We start from the raw sequence: 13,617 nt of genomic DNA, 5'->3' as shown, positions 1-13,617 counted from the left end.
AAGGGTGTCTATCTGTTCACTAAGGCTCCCTAGGATATCTATTTTAAGTTCATCAAGCATGTTTCCAATTTCTGCCCTACTCACTGATCCAGCTGCAGATTTATTCACCCTAACAAGAGAAGGATCTGTTGGACCTTTCCTAATTTTGGATTTTCCTCTTGAGAGATGAACACATAATTCTCCTATGTCACTTAATGGGAGTTTTGATCCTTAGTTTTGTTCTTATTACTGTTGGATTTAATTCCCATTTTTCCCTTTTTGTTACCATGAACCCATTTCTCTACTAAATCACTATCCTAAGCATATCTTTACACTCCACTTGAGGTAAGCCTTCTCATGGTTGCATTTAGCTAATTATTGGTAGATTTAAGTAAATAGAAGTGGCATATTCTCAAACTAACTTATTATTATTATCTAGTGTAGACTCTCAGCTGAATATGTAGGTCGATTCCCAGAAGGAGCAGCTGATGCATGAAGACCTTCTACTTTGGTACTCAAGGGTTATATACAAATGGGCACTCAAATGTCAAAATGGATAAGCTTTCAGCATGTTCTAAAAGACGAGAGGGTATAGCCCGAAGCAGCATGCATCATGATCCTAAGATCCTTATCCAATTTCCCTCGATTGCAGCAGATACACAATTGGGAATTGGTTATGGATAGACCAATTTGAGATGCCTGTTTGAACCAACTCACCTGAAAGGAGTAATGCAGATTTACTTGTTATTTTTAGTTTATGTTTAACTGTTAGTAAAATGCCTATAAAGGCAATTGAATGTAGTGTTAGGGGTAGACAATAGCACTATGGCATTGAACTTATGAAGTAATTGTGATGTATGTTTGAACCAGTTGAATACAATCGTAATGCTATTGTTCTGAAGAGGTTTCCCAAATGCGTTGATGGAATGAAATTCATGTTTTAATTGTCTATCGAATCGTTTAAACTATTGTAAGTTTTCCAACCCCAGGTGTGGCTGGGCCCACCCATCTGGGATTGTTTGTATTTTGAAATAGCAATGACACTGCAACCCTAGATTTGTTTAATTTCATTTCTTACAGTTCAGTTGTGTGAATTATCATTTGTTTGATTGATTGTTGGTTATTCTTGCCGCAGTCCTTTCCATTTTTATGAATTGCAATTGGTTTGGTGTGATTTCATGCCTTTCGAACCAGAGCCACCACATCACTTTGTTTTCCCTCACCTGGAATTCTTTATATGATCATTGATATATCGATTAGAATTGTCACCCATAGTGGATATCGAAGTCCCTAACGCTTTCAAATAGCTAGATGAAAAATGATTTCAATTTCATCGAATAGGCTCTATCTATTTTCCCTAAGTCCACCTCTATTTCATTGAAAAGAATTAACTTAAATCCATCCCATTGTGGCATTACAGAGGCATTGAAGATAGGCTGGCGCTAGCTAGATCGTTCAAAAGACTTAATGAACTTAATTAAATAATTCAACTGGTAGTTTAAATACATGCATATCTGAATTGCGCAAATGATTAGTTGACTATTCTACCATGGATTGATGCATTGTGAACCAAAAACATTCCCAAAGAACCATCCTATAGTTACCATTTATCCCCCTCCGTTCATTGAATTACTAATACCGACGATAAATCAGAAGATCATCCTTACTTCTGTGAAAAAGACAATCCCTTTGAGTGAATGATTTCTCTTGGAATTCATATGTTAGAATGTTTACTCCTTGAATAGATCAACGTTTTGATCAATAGAAACACAGTGATTTGTTTGATTGTAGCATTATGGTTTGCTTGATTGTAGCATAGAATTAGGTACATCTTTCACGATTGATAGGTGGCATTAATGAGATAGTATCCTAGTTGTTTTCATTTATGAGAATTCTATAAGTGATCCATTGAATACAAAGCAGCAAGATAAAGAAAAATAGATTTATTCTCCCAATTGGTGCTAGAGCCCTAATCCTTGATTTGAACATGAACGTTTAAGCACAGGATAATTGGTTGCTTGAGGAATTAACAAAATAGATCACTTGTTGAATTAGTAGTTGGATTGTCATAGATTAGTTATCCTGATTTGCTTTGGTAACGAATGCTTAGGGCATCAATAGTTTAATAAACTGGGCGGTGATTATCAAAGGGTGTTCGATTTCTTTCAAAGAATTATCATTTCAGAATGCTTGATTGAGTGATTTTCTATATAGAGTCTAGTACCAACATGCAAAGTTTGATTAGGGTTTTGTGCGAGTAGAAGTTCATCTTTATTAGGAATATTTAGTTAAGTGCATAGTTGAATATTGAGATTTATGAGGATTTTAGGTAAGATTTGATTATTGGGTTTGCTCATTAGATGATAAGATTTGTAAGTATTTCTTTCGTAAAACATTAATAAGGAAAACATTAAAATCTGACATAGCCTGAACAAAGGAAGCACAAGTCAATTTGTGCTTACAAACCCCAGGTTGACAATTAATCTTAAGGGATCTAATCTAACAAATTAATCTCTCAACATTTTGGCATTGTTGCCAGGGAAATTTCCATTTCTTATTCAGGTAATCGTTGTCAATTGAGTTTCAACAACCTGCAAAATTGTTAGAGGGTGGAAAGAGTACGGTAAGATGTGGGTGAAGAGCCACGCATCCACTTTTGTGGGGTTGTTTCAAGGTCTAACCGATCATTGTTTGTTCTTGAATTTCTATTTCCTTCATCTTTATGCATAAGAGTACAGGTATACCTAGGGATAGCAAAGGTAGATTTATTTCAAACTCTAAATTTGATACAACTTTTGGATCAGTCAATATACTTGTTTTAACTCCTGCAAATCGATATGAAGGTCTAAGACAAAAAGGAGGAGGTGTTGACGCCAACGTGGTTTTAGATCGGGAATTATTTGATCAAGAAGGAAGGATCATTCAGGAAATTATCTTCGATAAACCAGTAGAAGAACTAGTGGAACAACCAGACCTCGTGGACGAGCAGTCAACCAATATCTATCGTGTTCGAACACCCTAAATCCAACCTTGATTAGCAAACCCCAGTGGGTACCTATCGTAGATATGGAGCATGCAAGTGGTGAAGGCAGACAAAATGACGAGCACCAAGAGGAAGGAGAAGGCCCTTGAAGGAATGTTAACCTACTTGTGAGAAACTAGGAAGAAGAAGATGGAGAGGTTACTTTCGGGTTCCCTATCCTAGATGTAACTCACGACATTAATATGAAGAACATTCTGATGGCATCTCTACCACTATTCTACAGTAAATCATCTGAAGATCCTGATGCTTTTCTTTTAGAGTTAGATATCTTATGTCGTAGCTATAACTATTATGATGATGGACACAAACTCAAATTGTTTCCCACCATGTCAAAAGACGTAGCCCTTAGGTGGTTCATGAGTCTAGGGCAACACACCATATACACATAAGATGACATGAGGTCAACCTTTCTAAAAAAATATGAAGACTTTTGTAAGAGTGGGGACATCAGTGATATCCTTAGGATGCAGCAAACTGAAGATGAAAACCTGGAGGAGTATCTTGAGAGGTTCCTATACAACTTTCATAAATCCCATGGAAATACCCTAGATTTAAAAATCATCAGAACAGTGTTCTTAAGAGGTCTAAGAGATGACTGTATAGAGACATTAAACATGCTTAGTGGTGGGGACATTTAAGAGAAATCCTTTGTGGAAGTCATTGACCTTTGTCGTACCTACTCTAGGATCCAAGCTAAAGTAGGTAAAAAGCTTCGCGAGCTTAGGGACAATTCTCAAGACTATGTACAAAAGAAAGTTGTGGCTAATACTATCACTAGGGTTGAACTAGGAAACCTATTAGAAAATTTCAAAACTAACATCTTAAATACAATCAACAACCAGCTTGACACCATGAAAGTCAACCAAAAGCATGTGGACGAAAAGGCAGCTATGGCAGTCTTTTGTCTCAAGTCTAGATAGAAACTTGCAAAGAGGGAATGTCCTCTGAATTCTATAGAAGTCTATGGAATATGCAGTCTAGAGCACGAAACCGAGAAATGCCCATCACTTCTTGGTCTTCAAACCATTTAAAAAGGCAATACCAAAACCCTTGACCAAGATCAGCCAGCCAAGACGCCCACTTGGAGAGGTTAGAGTCAGAGTGTGCTCCCAGACCCAAATTTTCAAGGGTACGACCAAAACCAGCCTTGGACCTTTCCTACATCCTACTCCCATTGGGGTGCTCAAAGTACTGCCTGGAACCCGAATTGGAGAACAAGCTCTTATAGCACCAGCTATCAACCTCAATCCCAATTCTACATGCCTTATCCAAATATGCCCAATACTTCATACAATCCAAGGAGGCAAACCTCTTAGCAATCATATAATCCTAATATGTACCAACAACCTATGCAGTTTCCACCATCTTTACATCAATTGCTACCAGCACTTGCCAACACAACACCTCCTATTCATCAATTGCTACCTGCACCTACTAACACATCACCACCGCAGGCACTAGCTAACATCAATCCCCCCACGACTGACACTATTGCCTACACAACTCGTACCTAACCCAAATCACAATAGGAAACCTCAACCGGTGCAAAACATAGATATACATCTCTTTCCGATATACATGATTATAGCCATCCTATGAATGAAATTCAGTTACGATCAGGGAAAATAGTTAATAAAGGAAAATCGGTTGTGGTTATTGAAGAAGAGGTGCCCTCCGTGTCATCCGAAAAACAATTACAAAATGAAAAACAACAAACAATGAAAGAAGGATTAACTAAACCACCATACCTTGAGAGATTAATAGTAAGAAAAGAAGAGGTACCGCTTGAATATGACCTAGAAAATGAGCTTAGGAACATTTCTATTAAAATTCCACTCTTACAAGCAATCCGAGACATTCCTATATACACAGAAATTGTCAAGGATCTCTATATCAAGAAACCGGGGAGAAGAGGGCATAAAAACTAGAATGTCAAGATTATGAGTCAAATGTCCAAGATGATTTCAGACCTGCCAACAAAATACAGTGACCTTGGAAATCCCATCATCACTATCAAAATAAATGGAGTGCTTCTGCCAAATACTCTTGTAAATTTAGGGGCTGCAATAAATGCAATGACTTACGAAACAATGATATCGCTACAACTGCCTGGATTGAAAACCACACCTATCCTTTTAGAGATGGCAGATAAATCTATTGTCAAACCAATAGAATGCTTGGAGGATATAGTAGTCACTATTTCCTCCTGGAAATATCCTATAGAGTTTGTAGTCATTTCTCCAAAAGCTTCTAGACCTGGACACCCTATGGTCCTAGGAAGGCCATGGCTGCGAACTGCAGACACCGTCATTGGATGTAAAAATGGGGAAATGACCATTTCAAATAGATGTCACAATCAAACATTGTCCATCTTTCCACCTGCTCAAACAGCTTCCGAAGTACTTGTATGGCTCGAAAATCGTTATGGAAATGAAGACTGTATGTTTCCATTATTAACATTAGAACAATCTAGAGGTTTCCAGGAACACCCTGATGAGCATGTCTTGCAGCAGTTTCTAGCTACGAAAGAGAAAATCAAGAGTCCTACTGCTACTAGATAATGTATTTGAGTCCATCTTTTACCATGACTTTAGGCATTCACCGAGTGAGTAGGTTAGAATCCATGTGGAGATGATTCTGGAGATGCCCATGTGGCCTAGTTCTTCATTTGACACCTGTAACCTGCCAAACCATGAGAGTAACTACAGAACCCACAGTTAGCTGCAGAATAGGCTGCGTTCTGTAGCTAATTTGCAAAAATCTATTAAAATAGCAAGAACATGAAAATATAATATGGTGATCTCTTTAATGCTTTCTTAAGACAATGTCTAACATTTATCATTGATTGGATTTGTAGTCTTGTGAGAAATCAAGAGAAAAAGATGAGAACAAATGTCAAGGGGAAGGTTTTCTAAGGTTCAACATACCCCCACTACAAAATCATTGCATGTCCTCATGAAATTTGCCAAAAATGTGAGTTCTTCTTCTCTAATGCATTTACTTAGACACTTCTGCTAGTACATCCAATTTTCTTCTTTTGCTCTTCTTTGAAGTGACTGTCATTCTGGGTTTCCTCATAAGAAGCTTGTATTTGAGATTGATGACTGTTGTGTTCATACTTCTATTCTTTCTTTTCAAACTCCTATCTTCTTATACCACCGTCCTAGATGCAGAATGGTATTATCATGAATATCCTTGTCCAATTTACTTTGTTCCTTCAAGGTTTCATTCTCCTTTTCGATATGTCTGTTCAATATCTCTAAAGCATAAATTTCCTATTTGAGAGAGTCAATTAGAGGTTCTTGTGGATTGATAGAGGGTTTTGGATTCATTGAGGCACTTTTCTTCTCCATTGATTCTATATAATCATATATTTGTTGTTGTACTGGGTGTATGCCTGGAGATCTTCTATTTGGGCTACCTTCAAAATGATGGTCAGGAGAATTTTGAGGCCTATGTGTAGAAGAGATGTTAACAGGAGAATTTTCTAGGGTTTCCTCTTCTATGTTTATGAACTTGTCATTTTGACAGTGTTTTTTTTTCTAACCCTCAGATTCTAGAGCTTCTTCTAGGTTGTGGATGACTTACATTCTCTTCCTCTGTGACCTTTTATTCTTTTCTTATCTTTCCTTTTTCTTTGATTTGTTTATTCTTTTCTTCAGATATTAATTTTTCATCATCTTTCTGTGATGAAGACTTAATTCTGTATTTAATGGTTATACCAATCTTCTTTCTTCTGCTTTTTCTAACATTATCTTCTTTGGGTGACTCTGGTAATTCTTGAAACTGATTTCTAATGAGGAAATCCTACCAGGTATCTCCTATGCGTTTTAAATGAAACTCAATAAATATCTTTATCAACCCACGATGGTACATGGTTGTGTCTATGAAATCTATTTTCTTTTGCACATTTCAGGCCATCCTTCTTAAACTATTTAGCAAAAATAAGGGAAGATTGATTTCTCCATTTTCTATGAAATTCATCAGTAAACGTATATGGTAGACATATATGCACCCAAATCTCCCCTCACAGGTGATAAATTTCTATAATATCAAATGAATGCTCCTCCATTTACTTTTAAGAGCTGAAATGGGAATTCCTTTTCTAAAAATAGAGACATCCATACCTGGGTTCCTAAGTATTACTTTCCATGATTCACTATGGAATTCCTTGTTTTTGATCAACCTTTCACCATGTCTTGGACGTTCTGTAGCCTATGTTATGAATGACTCTGTTACTGCAAACTTAATATCTCCAATTCCTACCTATGTACCATCAAAAGATATAGCAAAAGATTTTGTGATCTCTTTGTGAAAACCATCAATTTTTTTGATGAATTTGAACCATCCAGCCTTCTGCAACATTTCCTTGAGCTGTGGGTATCCTTCCATATACTTTTCTCCTACCAGTTCTGACCTGACAATGAGTCCCATGCCTTATGCTTCACAAAATTCCTTAACCTCCAGAATTACCCTTCCTGGTTTATGAAATGGATTGGCTACGAGTATGGTGAAAATAACTGCGTGCTTGCATGAAATAAGTAGATGGTAAGGGTTTTGGAGAAACGTTGACAAGTATGTCACGTCATAGTCATGGCCGTTAAAAACAATGAGGGAGTTAATTATGGACCTTTATGTGATAGAAGATGGATGGTGTGGCAGATATGTAGTACAATAGTGATTGCAATCAAATCAAATGATGATTGGTCATGGAAACATATGAATGCCAATATTATACATACTCTATGTTCTAACCTTACTATTTTAAAATAAATTTTTGCACATTTACCTCTTGGAACTTAACCTTTTTGTTTGTTTTTTTCTTTGATGTTGATCCATAGATACCCTTCTTAGCATATCAGTCTTAAAAAAGAAAAGATTCTTCAATTCCTTGCAATCAACATTCATTTGGAATAGAGCTGCAGAATGAGATATGGCTACAGAATCACATTGGCTACAGAATGGAATTAGCTGCAGAACATGATAAAGATGAAATATGGCTATGGAACATGGATGTGAAATAAAATGAAAATGGAGTGTAATGAAAGGAAAATGGAATATAACAGTGAAAGGGAATGAAAGTCAAGTGAGATGAAATGAAATTAAATGAATTTGAAGATTAGGCACTCCAAATGAATGTAGCTTTATGTCACTACTTATTACATAAAGAAAATAGGAAGTACATGATGTCAGAAATCTCTGATTTTCACCGTGTATTTCCTGTATAAGTAAGCCAATGAACAATTGGTTTTCAGACTTATACATTTTATTTATCTCTTTTTTTGTTTTTTTTTGTTTTTTGTATATATATATATATATATATATATATGTATAGGAAAACTAAGTTAGTGGAGAAGAAGAATTGTTCTTCACCAACTACATCTCCTTGTTATCTTGGAAAATTCTGACAAAATCCTCCATTGAAATTGGCTTATGATATATCTTTAACCGATGACGATTTACAAGAAGAGGTACCTTTCTCTCATCTATTGTCCTTATTCTCACTACTCCATTCTTAAAGACTTCTTCAATCTCATATGGCCCAAGCCAATGAGTCTAAAACTTCCCTTGAAAATATTTGAATTTTGAATTGAACAAAAGTGCCCAATCTCTTGCTTGAAACTTATTCTCCTTGATATACTTATCGTGCCATTTAGCCCTTTGCTGTTGAACTAAACTGGTTCTTTGAACTACATCTTGCCTGATTTCATTAAGCTCATTGAGTTGCTCCAATCTATGTTTTTGTGCTTCTGATAAATCTAGTCCCAATTGGATTGCCCTCTTGAAGGTTTTGATTTGAAACTCTATAGGGAACAACTTTCGCTTCCCATAAACAAGCTCATAGGGAGTATATCCTGTTGTGTTCCTTCATGTAGTTCTGTAGGCCCATAAGGCTTTAGGAAGCCTTTCTGCCCAATCTCTTCCATGTATATGTACAATCTTAGTGAGAATTCCTTCAATCACCTTATTGGTAGATTCAACATGACCGTTTTCCTGTGGATGGTAAGGAGTAGAATTCCTATGTTTTATCTTGTATTCTTCCCCAAGTCTTTCCACCATTTTAGATGTAAATTGAGATCCTTGATATGTCACTATTTCTCTTGGAACATCAAAACGAGTGAAGATGTCGTAAAAAAAAAAATTAACTACAGATTTCTCATTAGCAAAAGATAATGCTTTAGCTTGTACCCATTTGGTGACATAATCAGTGCATACCAAAACATACTTCTTTTGTTTAGATGGAGGATTAATTGGTCCAACAAAATCCAAGGCCCATTTTTCAAAAGGTTCAATGAGTACGTGAGTTTGTAGTGGCATTTCATCTGAAGGAGCAAGTTTCCCTACCCTTTGATAGTTGTCACACCATTTGACATACTCTTTGGCATCTCTGACGATGGAGGACCAATAATATACTAAATGAAGGATTTTGTAGGCTATCCTCTTGTCAGCAAAGTGTCCACCACAAGGTTCGTCATGGCATGCCTTAAGAATTTCAGGCATTTCATCTTCTTGAACACATCTTCTGATCATGAGATCTGGACCTGTTTTATACATTTCATTAGTAATCCATGGGTAATTTGCACTTGTTTGAATGATTTTTCTTCTCTCCTTCGGAAATAGATGTGAAGGTAATTTTCCCGTGACTAAGTAATTAGCAATATCTCCAAACCAAGGGGTTTGAGTAGTTACTGCAAAAAGGTATTCATCAGGAAATTTATCTGCAACTGGAGTGCTATCTTTGATATTTTGAATTCTAGACAGGAAATTAGCAACTGTATTTTGTTTTCCAAGACTATCTACAATAGTGATGTCGAACTCTTGCAGGAGTAATAACCATCTTGTAACTCTACCATTAGTAATCGATTTATTCAGTAAGTATCTAATTGCAGAGTGATCTGTATGAACAAAGGTTTCATAGACTGTTATATAATGTCTGAACTTGTTGATAGCATGAACATTAGCTAAGAATTCCTTTTCAGTTACAGTGTCATTTAACTCAGTGGGAGTCAAATTCTTGCTTGTGTTGTAGATGGCATAAGGGATCAAATGTTTTTGTCCTAATACAGCTCCCAGAGCTATATCTGAAGCATCTGTTAAAATATGAAAAGGTAGTTTCTAGTTTGGACCTCTTAAGATGGGTGCCTTTGAAATTTTTGCTTTCAAAGTCTCAAATGCCAATTGGCAATCAAGATTCCAATTGAATTCACAATCTTTGTTGAGCAATTTGAAGAGTGGTGATGTTAGTTTAGTGAAATTTTCTATAAACCTTCTATAATATCCTATGAATCCTAGAAAACTTCTAACATCCTTTTGACAACTTGGAATTGATAATTTATAGATGACTTCAATTTTAGATTTATCAACCTTAATTCCATCTCTTGAAATGTGATGTCCTAAAATAATCCCTTTTGTAAACATCATAAAACATTTTTCATGGCTTAGTGAAAGGTTTGCTTCCTTACATCTTTTAAGAACTTTTTCCAAATTTTCTAATGCTTCCTCAAATGTATTCCCATAAACTGTAAAGTCATCCATATATACCTCACAATCATGTATCAGATCAGAAACAATTCCTAGTACAGCTCTTTGGAATGTTGCAAGTGAATTTCATAATCCAAAAAAGAGTACTTGGTAGGCATAAGTTCCCCATGGGCAGGTGAATGTGGTTTTATCTTGATCTTCAGGTGCTACCTGAATCTGATTGTAACCACTAAAATCTTTCAAGAATGAGAAGTACTTCTTACTAGATAATGTATCTAAAACTTTATCTATAAAGGGTAAAGGAAAATGATATTTCAGGGTAGCTTTATTCAATTCTCGATAAACAATACATACCCTCCATTTACAATTATTTTTAGGCACAATCACTAGAGGAGAAGCCGACTGGCTATCTGAAATTGGGTAAATAACATTTACACTCAGCAATTTTTGCAACTCTTCTTTCACAATTTCCCTAAGATTTGGATTGATCCTTCTTTCAGGTTGTCTGATATGTTTATAATTTTCCTCAACGTAGATGTGATGTATACAAGTCTTAAGATTACTTCCTTTCATGTCAGTGTATTCCCACGCATATGCCGAAGAATATTTTTGTAAAGTTTTGATTAGCTTTTCCAGTTGTAATTTTTCCAAGTTATTGTTTATGTTCAATGTTTTCCCTGGAAAGATTTCAACTATAGAGCTACCAAATTCTTCCATAGAATAAAGATACATCTTCCTAGATCACAAATATTCAATATTAGATTTTTCTTGAAACTAATCGTGTTCATATTCTGGAGATGATTCAAAATTTTCCTTTGTATTTAAGATTTGAGTATCTTCACTAATGGTTGAAATAGTAAAGAGAGAATGAATATCATTTTCATCATCAATCCATTATTTGTCATCTATCTCTGTGATTGTTCTTGCTGGAGGATATAAAGTGAATTTATTAGTGGAATTACCATCAGAGATATACATATCACCAGATCTACAACTAATGAAAGCATCAGTTGTAGCCAGCCAAGGTCTTCCTAATATAAGTGGATGTCCTACTAGATTTATCTTTGGGGTTAGGATCATAAAATCAACCGGGTACTCCCAAGAGTTTGAGGACACTGAAATATCTTCTAACACACCATCTAGTTTGATTACAGATCTATCTGTCAATTGCATTAATGTAGGTGTATAAAGAAGATTGGGAAGTTTGAGTTGTTCCATGGTTTGTTTGCTCATTATGTTTATTACTGCTCCTAAGTCAATCAATGTATTTGGGATTTCAACTCCATTGATATGTGTTTTTACAATTGGACTTCCTAGATCTACATATTTTTGTATGGAAATTTTTCCCATAATTATGTCTGTTATTTTTCCTACTAGCTGAATTCTTTTTACTTCTTTTGTTTTTCTTCCTGGTTTCTTCATGCTCAACTCCTTTATTGTTTTAGCTAGAATTGGAATCTCCTTAATGGCTTGTAACAAAGGGATTTTGATGTTGACATTTTTCAATTCATCTAGAAAATCATAATTAGGAAACATAAGATGCTTTTCTACCCCTCTATCAACTTGTAATATTTCTGGAAAAGGAGGTGTAAAAGTGGATATTGGTTGTTGCTCTATGATAAGAGTTGAGTTTATTGGTTATTTCTGTTTTTCATTTTCAATATTCATGTTTTGAAGAGATGTTCCTTCAAAACTTTTATTTTGTTGTAGATAATATTCCTCGGAATTGTCTTGATCTTGAATAACACAGAAGGTTTTTTCTTTTCTAATATCCTACCAGATCTCAATTGGACATCATTGAGATCTAATGGAGTGGTCATGTAAGTTGGAAATTGTTTTCCTTCCACCATATAGGTATTCTGAGGATTTTTATTGTTAGGGTTACGTAATGGCTGGGTAGGTAACTAACTTGGTCTTTGTGGAAATGGCAGTGAAAGTTGAGGGTTTTGGTTTTGAAGTTGGGGTTGTTGATTTTGCTAAGGAATTTGTTGGGGAGGATAGTTTGGATATGATGGAGGATATTGATAGTATGGAGAGAATCTTCCATAAGGATTCTACATTCCTTGAGACTAAGGTTGAGTTTGAGATTGAGATTGCGGCCAAGGTTGTTGCCAAGAATTCCAATTTGGAGGGGCATGCATATACATTTGGTTGTTAAAACCATGATTTTGTTACCCTTGTCAAGGTCTTCTAGAGACAAAGAAAGGAGACTCTGTTGGATTCGAAATTGTTTCCTCTTGAAAAACAGCCCTAAGAGCAAGGATTGAAGGACAACATTTGGTCTCATGGTTTTCTGAACAGATCACACAAGTCTCTATGACTTTTGCATATAAAGGGAATTCTCTTAAAGCATGCTTCTTTCTGCATTTGGGACAGAAAATAGCCAGAGCATCAGTCTCGGTTTTCTGCTTGTTTTGTAACTTAAGGGTGTTTATCTGTTCACTAAGGCTTCCTAGGATATCTGTTTTAATTTCATCAAGCATGTTTCCAATTTCTACCCTACTCACTGATCCAACTGTAGATTTATTCACCCTAACAAGACAAGGATCTCTTGGGCCTTTCCCAATTTTGGATTTTCCTCTTGAGAGATGAATACATAATTCTCCTATGTCACTTAATGGGAGTGTTGATCCTCAGTTTGTTTCTTATTACTGTCGGATTTAATTCCCATTTTGCCCTGTTTGTTACCATGGAACGCATTTCTATACTAAATCACTATCCTAAGCCTATCTTTACACTCCACTTGAGGTAAGCCTTCTCATGGTTTCATTTAGCTAATTATTGATAGATTTAAGTAAATAGAAGTGGTATATTCTCAAACTAACTTATTAATTTTATCTAGTGTAGACTCTCAACTAAATATGCAGGTCAATTCCAAGAAGGAGCAACTGATGCATGAAGACCTTCTACTTTGGTACTGTTGTGGCCACCAAAAACCCCCCTCCTTCTTTAAGTATTAGCAATAACACTAAAGAAGTGGGGACCCTCAGTAAAAAATTCAAAGAATTTTATAAATTTTTTTTGTATTATACTCCTTAAAATATATCGCACGGAGAAGAGTAAAGCATTTCTTTATGAGCACAATAAAAAACTGTGAAGAAGCGACGCGAAAT

The sequence above is a fragment of the Pinus tabuliformis genome, chromosome 8 (assembly GCF_031772625.1).
Source record: "Pinus tabuliformis cultivar Carrire ecotype Pingquan chromosome 8, CPIR1, whole genome shotgun sequence".
NCBI classification, from domain to species: domain Eukaryota; kingdom Viridiplantae; phylum Streptophyta; class Pinopsida; order Pinales; family Pinaceae; genus Pinus; species Pinus tabuliformis.
The sequence above is the reverse complement of the archived record's forward strand: the minus strand, read 5'-3'. Positions refer to the sequence as shown.